The following is an 8,459-nucleotide window of genomic DNA, read 5'->3' on the forward strand; positions in this document are numbered from 1 at the left end:
CTCATCCACAATATCCACATTGACCGCCACAAATATCCACTGCCCCCTGCCATCAGCTCCCGCGTCTCACACACACGAAAGATTTAGCAACTTTCTGACCCTTTTAGCGGCTTTTTCCCATAGAATAGTCATACTGACAAACCTAGCGACTTTTTTGGATAAACCTTAGCTATGGTTCAGTTGGAAGATTTCGCCAGTGCTGTCCCGCAAACGTGAGGTCTGACTTTCCCGGAGAAGTGTCAGCTCTCTCGGCGTCTGTTCTGTGCAGTGAGCGACAGAGAAGCAGCGCTTTCAGTTGGCCGCACCGCAGCCGACTCGTCAATAAATGAGTACAAAACAGCGTTTCCAAGCACCTGTCGCTTACTGATTGTTTGGAATTATAAATATGAGCGTAGTTCGTCTGTTAATATCACATGCACTTTTTTTGTTTGTTGTTGTTTTTTAGTGTGTTACTCAGACGCAGGCAGTGCCATATAGATCAGTGGTGGTGCGCGAGCGTTTGGTATAAGAGCGAAACCTGCGGGAATGACTAAAATAATGTGCAATACAAGCATTTAACCGGAGCGAATGAGACGTGTGTGTGAGAGAGAAGGGGTCGTCGGAGAGAAGGGAGCAAGAATGCGCGGCTGACGTTATTGCCTGTGCCGCGGGTAACAAAACGGATCGGCTCGAAATCAGAAAGAAGTGAGACTGACCGGCCGATCTGTGCATCTATATTATACTAATAGTATATATACTAATGATCATGTGACAAATGTTTTATGAAAACCTAATCTGAAGTGCAACAAACTATCCAAGAATTTAATTCATTAGACACATATAAATAATATAAAATAAATAAATACATACAAACAAACATACAAATAAAGTCTGCTAATGGCCATAAAAATGTAATATCTTTACACTTTAAACAAAAATGTAATATCTTTACACAAAAAAGGTACAAAACTGTCACTGGGGCAGTATCCTTTCAAAAGGTTCTAATATGTTCACTTTAGGTACTAATATGAACTATTAAAATAATAATGTGTACTTTTAAATGTACTAATATGTGTTTTGGTACTAATGGTACTCCTAAATGGTACTAATATTTAGATGTAAAAAGGTACAAAGGTGTACCGTATAGCTTTTGTACCTTAGGTTTTACCTCAGTGACAGTTTTGTACCTTTCTGAGATTGTTTGCTAGGTAGTTTCTGTATAGCCCTGGGTCTCTCTGATTTTCTGGTCTGTAGATATGGTCTTGGGTCTTTTCTTCAGTGTGTTGTAGGGCTGCACGATAAATCGCATGCGATATTTAACGTGCATCTTATCAGTAAAGCCGGTTCTGTAATCAGCGGTAAATCTCCATCACGTGCGTGCTTTCACATGGAGCAGCATTAACTACACAGAGCCGTTGTTCACTGACGAGCTGCGCAAAACCACGTTCATATTCGCGCGATTTTTTGCGCAGCTCGTCAGTGAACAACGGCTCTGTGTAGTTAATGCTGCTCCATGTGAAAACGATGGTGATGGAGATTTACCGCTGATTACAGAACCGGCTTTCTGACAAGATGCACATTAAATATCGCATCCGATTTATCGTGCAGCCCTAGTGTGTTGTGTAGTGTGGCGCAGAGGCCATGTGGTGTTCATTACTATTGGCTTGCTGAGCTGCATCGCTCCTTAGAGACAGTCGCATCCTCTCTGAGGGCTGTATCGCATGGCATGCGTCACATGATGCTGTCAGCACCAATAGGAAGTAAAACCATATTTTCCCACGCACTGTAAATTACTAAATTATGCATGCCCGCTTTTAAGCCTCGAGAGTAAATTCCTGGAATGAAAAGAGCAAAAATTACTGTTTGTAAAAGGGACATGTAGTAGCGTTTGTGGGTTTGGACAGTCTCTGCTGGTGCTGAATAATCTCACCATTGCTGGAAGTGTAGTTGAGTGTCTGTCTTCTGTTCCTCATCCTTCTAGCTCTTACACACATTCTGTAGATGTCTTAACGTCAGCTATGCTGATTGCAACAGTATCCGGCTGTCATTGTCCGCCAGTGTGTTAAAAGGGAAGCACTCAACTGCTTGCATTGAGGCCAAGCACGCCCATTTCCCTCCGCAGGGCGACGTCATCGGCCGAGTGTTTGTTATGACTGATAAGGGCAGGCCTCTGGAGAGCAGCGTGTTCTTATTCGCTATCACTGTCTGCACAAACTTTCCGCAACAACCAAACTTGGCAGTTGTGAAAGTAGAGCGACCACAGCTGTTATAACCTTACCAGGGGTTTCACTGGCCCTACATGTGTGCATTTGTAACGTTGCTTTCAGAATGTGCTGTTTGATGGTTTTCTGCAAGGAGATGTCTTGCAAAAAGTTTCTAGTGTTCTTTTCCGTCATTTCTTTGCCAACTAGCTGGGACTGTTGAGCTTGAAAATGTCAAAATACAACATAAAAAGTACAGTAAAACTAGCCCACAATGTTCTACCTTACATTCAAACTTTTTTGAATAATTAAAGCAACTTCTTTGTCTAGACCAGGGTTATTACTGTTAACTAAAACAATTGAAATCAAATAAATGCTAGCTGGCACAAAAAAGGCAGCTTTCCTCATCTTTATTTAAACTTCAAGAACTGAAATAACTAAAAGAAATGGAAAATAAAATGTTTTTTTAGCCATAATAAAGACCGATAAAAATGACAAACAACAATTAAAGTGAAATGTAAAATATTACAGTAACTATAATACTACAGCAGTAACACTAGTCTGGGGTTCCGCTCTTTACACTTTACTTGTTCTTTTTACCAGCTTCATAATGTGCATCCTGGGATGCTTTGATTCTGAGAAATTGGTGTCTTTTTCTTCATTTTTCAGTTTAACTTGTACACGTCTCAGTGATTTCCCCCCCCCCCTCCCAGATCTGTTAATTTGTTCAAAAATACACTTAAAAGTGTATTTACTTAAATACAACGTTTTATGGTGAACATGTTTTTAATTTTTAAATTTCGCGCGATTTTTTGCGCAGCTCGTCAGTGAACAACGGCTCTGTGTAGTTAATGCTGCTCCATGTGAAAACGATGGTGATGGAGATTTACCGCTGATTACAGAACCGGCTTTCTGACAAGATGCACATTAAATATCGCATCCGATTTATCGTGCAGCCCTAGTGTGTTGTGTAGTGTGGCGCAGAGGCCATGTGGTGTTCATTACTATTGGCTTGCTGAGCTGCATCGCTCCTTAGAGACAGTCGCATCCTCTCTGAGGGCTGTATCGCATGGCATGCGTCACATGATGCTGTCAGCACCAATAGGAAGTAAAACCATATTTTCCCACGCACTGTAAATTACTAAATTATGCATGCCCGCTTTTAAGCCTCGAGAGTAAATTCCTGGAATGAAAAGAGCAAAAATTACTGTTTGTAAAAGGGACATGTAGTAGCGTTTGTGGGTTTGGACAGTCTCTGCTGGTGCTGAATAATCTCACCATTGCTGGAAGTGTAGTTGAGTGTCTGTCTTCTGTTCCTCATCCTTCTAGCTCTTACACACATTCTGTAGATGTCTTAACGTCAGCTATGCTGATTGCAACAGTATCCGGCTGTCATTGTCCGCCAGTGTGTTAAAAGGGAAGCACTCAACTGCTTGCATTGAGGCCAAGCACGCCCATTTCCCTCCGCAGGGCGACGTCATCGGCCGAGTGTTTGTTATGACTGATAAGGGCAGGCCTCTGGAGAGCAGCGTGTTCTTATTCGCTATCACTGTCTGCACAAACTTTCCGCAACAACCAAACTTGGCAGTTGTGAAAGTAGAGCGACCACAGCTGTTATAACCTTACCAGGGGTTTCACTGGCCCTACATGTGTGCATTTGTAACGTTGCTTTCAGAATGTGCTGTTTGATGGTTTTCTGCAAGGAGATGTCTTGCAAAAAGTTTCTAGTGTTCTTTTCCGTCATTTCTTTGCCAACTAGCTGGGACTGTTGAGCTTGAAAATGTCAAAATACAACATAAAAAGTACAGTAAAACTAGCCCACAATGTTCTACCTTACATTCAAACTTTTTTGAATAATTAAAGCAACTTCTTTGTCTAGACCAGGGTTATTACTGTTAACTAAAACAATTGAAATCAAATAAATGCTAGCTGGCACAAAAAAGGCAGCTTTCCTCATCTTTATTTAAACTTCAAGAACTGAAATAACTAAAAGAAATGGAAAATAAAATGTTTTTTTAGCCATAATAAAGACCGATAAAAATGACAAACAACAATTAAAGTGAAATGTAAAATATTACAGTAACTATAATACTACAGCAGTAACACTAGTCTGGGGTTCCGCTCTTTACACTTTACTTGTTCTTTTTACCAGCTTCATAATGTGCATCCTGGGATGCTTTGATTCTGAGAAATTGGTGTCTTTTTCTTCATTTTTCAGTTTAACTTGTACACGTCTCAGTGATTTCCCCCCCCCCCTCCCAGATCTGTTAATTTGTTCAAAAATACACTTAAAAGTGTATTTACTTAAATACAACGTTTTATGGTGAACATGTTTTTAATTTTTAAATGATTAAATAACTATTATTATTTATTACTTTTTTATTGTTAATTTAAATCTTATTTAAATTCATTTTCAAATTTTTGGGGGGCACAAACAGTCCTTATATCATAATAAAGAAAATAAATCTTGAAAAGAAACCATGTTTTTTTGTTATCTCTCTGAGAGAGAAAAAATATGAAGCTGTTTTACTAATTATTTGAAGAAAAAAAAAGTCCAGCTAATCAGTCACACTGTGCAACCAGTGTCCAGTAATGTACAAAACAAACAAATAAATAAAAAAATAAATGGGAAATTATATTAGACCCTGTAGACCCTCATGACAAAAGTCAAGGTCTTAAATCAAAATATGACAATCAGATAATGTTTATTATCAGATAATCAAATAATTGACAAGGCTGGGTTAGTTCAGGTAGTATAATATCATGTGGATGCCATGATTATTATTATTATTTTTTTTGCTTAATATTTTAAAAATTATTATTTTAAATATTTTTGATGTTTACATGTATTCAAAGAATAATGGAAAATATGTAACTATTTATAGATGGTTACACCACATGTCATTTTAAGAGTTATTAAATTAAATTAAATTATTTTTAGTTTTTCAAAGCAAACATGAATGAGTACATTTTTAATAACTTGACACTTTTATTTGTCAATGGCCAGTACCTGGTCCAGTTCATCCCTTTCATATTTTATAACGTTTTATAAAGAAATGAGTATTTGAAGTATTTGTGTTTTGTCTACAAAATGCATTTGAAGCCTTCCAGCAGAAGCCTTTAAATCAGCACTTTTACTAATTATTTGAAGAAAAAAAAAGTCCAGCTAATCAGTCACACAGTGTCCAGTAATGTACAAAACAAACAAATAAATAAAAAGAAATTATATAAATTATATTAGACCCTCATGACAAAAGTCAAGGTCTTAAATCAAAATATGACAATCAGATAATGTTTATTATCAGATAATCAAATAATTGACAAGGCTGGGTTAGTTCAGGTAGTATAATATCATGTGGATGCCATGATTATTATTATTATTTTTTTTGCTTAATATTTTAAAAATTATTATTTTAAATATTTTTGATGTTTACATGTATTCAAAGAATAATGGAAAATATGTAACTATTTATAGATGGTTACACCACATGTCATTTTAAGAGTTATTAAATTAAATTAAATTATTTTTAGTTTTTCAAAGCAAACATGAATGAGTACATTTTTAATAACTTGACACTTTTATTTGTCAATGGCCAGTACCTGGTCCAGTTCATCCCTTTCATATTTTATAACGTTTTATAAAGAAATGAGTATTTGAAGTATTTGTGTTTTGTCTACAAAATGCATTTGAAGCCTTCCAGCAGAAGCCTTTAAATCAGCACACATGGCACAGAACATGTGTACAGAGTACAAACCTGTGACTGGTCGTGTACAACAGTGACTTTTCATTGAAGAAACAACTGTTTGGATTAGGGATGTTCATTTTAACCATTAGTGTGACCGATTAGTGATGTGACATGTGGCCAAGTATGGTTACCCATACTAGTTTTCTTATTTTTAGTAAATATATATATATATATATATAAAATATATTTCTCGTATAGGCCTATTTATTATTATTATCTTATTATTATATTTATATATTATTATATTATTATTATTTATATATATATATATAGCCTAGCTGTATTAAGCCTATGTTTTTCTCCGCTCGCAGAAGCGTTGCAGGTGCGTGATGTGATATGAAGACGATGTGAATCCTCATGTTCTGTTGTTTGCTGCTTTTTGCGCATGAAAAATTAATCCCCGGGAAACAAATGTTAGTATTTTTAACGTGTCACAGACACTTATCCTTTCTAATTTAATTCAATTCTAATTTAAAATAATCTTGTCGGTTAACAGTTAATAATCGGTTAACGAGCGTCGGTTAGGAGTAATAACAGAAATGAACATCCCTAGTTTGGATGTGAACGCTCCATTGATGCTCTCTCGGTCCAAACATGTGATGAAGAGCTGGACTTTGTCTGTCTGCTGATGAGGAGGAGGAGGAGAAAGGTCACATTCTCCACACTCCTCCACAACGATCTCATTGATGCAGCTGCATTCCAGAATCGGTGATCTAATCCAGCGCATCTTCATCATCTTCATCACCACATGAGCCCTGAAGCAGCACACGTCACATATGGTTGGAAGCAGAAATCTTTCGCTCATTTTCCCACACTTCTCCCTTTGACGCGATATAATAAAGCCCGAGGCTGAGAGGGGTTTTTCCCTCCTGCACTGCTTGCGTCTCTTTTGTGCGCTGAAATTCCCGTGTAAAAGCGGATACTCTAGCCGGCCCGTCACAATACCGCAGGACAACATGTGTGGAAACACAATGGTGCACCTGGACCTGCTCCAAGAGGAACTAGGCTTGAGGCCTGTGTTATTACTTTCCTTAAATCATTCATATAATAGGATTCTATTCGTTTATCATCCAGTACTGTTGACATGTCATTTTCATATCACATTACCCATGTCTGCCTGACCTTGAGAGGTGTATTACTGTAGCCAGTGTGTTTAATATCTAATGACCCGACATCACCAAAACAACTGCTGCTGTTGTCTGGGACCGTGTAGCCTTGTGGTTCAAGATCTGGGCTTCTGACCAAGAGCTTGCAGGATTACTAGTGTGAACTGATTCTACTGATTAACCACCTTTTATGACAGATATACAGGTTGTTTTTAGATTCTAGATTCTAGATTGTAATTGTTTGTTTACGTTCCATTAGACTTCAGAAACAGAAACATAATAACATGTATTATGAGTATTGGGTCACACTTTAGTTTAAGGTCCAATTCTCACTGTTAACTAACTACTAACTATGACTTTTGCCTCAAACTCTTAATTTGCTGCTTATTAATAGTTGGTATTAGTTGTTAATAGGGCTGTGTGATTTGGGGAAAAAAAATATTAAATTGCGATTGTTTTGACAGATATTGCGATTTGATTTGCGATTTTAAATTTGCAAAGTCAAGCTTCAGCTCAATATTGCCAATAATGTGCAGCACAGTATGGGTATATTTGTATGGGTAAAAATATTTGTTTATTTTTTTATAAATAAAGAACTGTATTTCTTAAGTCAATTATTAAAGTATTACTGATTTATTAATTTTAAGTATTTGGGATTTTAAGAGCAAGTGGAAAATGTGCTGAATGTTTCATTTCATCCAAGTGAAATTAGCAAGCAGTTAGACTGAATTTACACTTGTTTTAAACGCGGAGCCAGGCGCGAGTCGCCACAGGTTGTGCGCGTGCGTCAAGCCTCATCCATACTGCCAGATGCGCTCGTGGAGACTTGCGGTGCGGAGCCGGGTGCGAGTATAACCGAGCATTACTAGACAGGCTGCGTGAGTGCGGGTAACATGAACGGCTCGTCCGTGACGCAGGATTCGCGCCGCGTGGGACAGAGAGGAGCGAGTATGAGAAGCATTCACAGACACAGGCTGTGTGTGCGCTCTTCTGAATTGGGAATTGCCAACATGCATTATAAACTTATTTCAAATGAATCTGTTGGGGAGATAAAATCGTTCACGTACTAACAAAAACATCTAAGAATGTATCTTTTATTCTCCAGTACTGAAAACAGAACCGATAAGGGAGCTTTTGATATGCGCTGTGATGCAGCTTTTGCAAATTACCTTTTTTGTTCATTGTCTGTGATTTCGAAGCTTAAGTTGCATATGTTTTTCTTTCGTTTTAATTTGCCGAACTATCGATCTGACCCAGTAGATGCCATAATCCCACTCTGTCTCTCTCCCGTCCCGGTTTTTTTTTTAATGGTGGGTGTTTATGCAGTTGGCTAGAGCAGTGCTGATTGGGGAGAACGGAGGTGCGCTCACTCTATTGGTTAGTAAGACTGCCACTCAAGGCTGGCAGTCATGCATATGCTCTGGAAC

This window comes from Sinocyclocheilus grahami, unplaced genomic scaffold, assembly GCF_001515645.1.
Source record: "Sinocyclocheilus grahami isolate Dianchi unplaced genomic scaffold, SAMN03320097.WGS_v1.1 scaffold352.1, whole genome shotgun sequence".
Classification (NCBI taxonomy): Eukaryota; Metazoa; Chordata; class Actinopteri; order Cypriniformes; family Cyprinidae; genus Sinocyclocheilus; species Sinocyclocheilus grahami.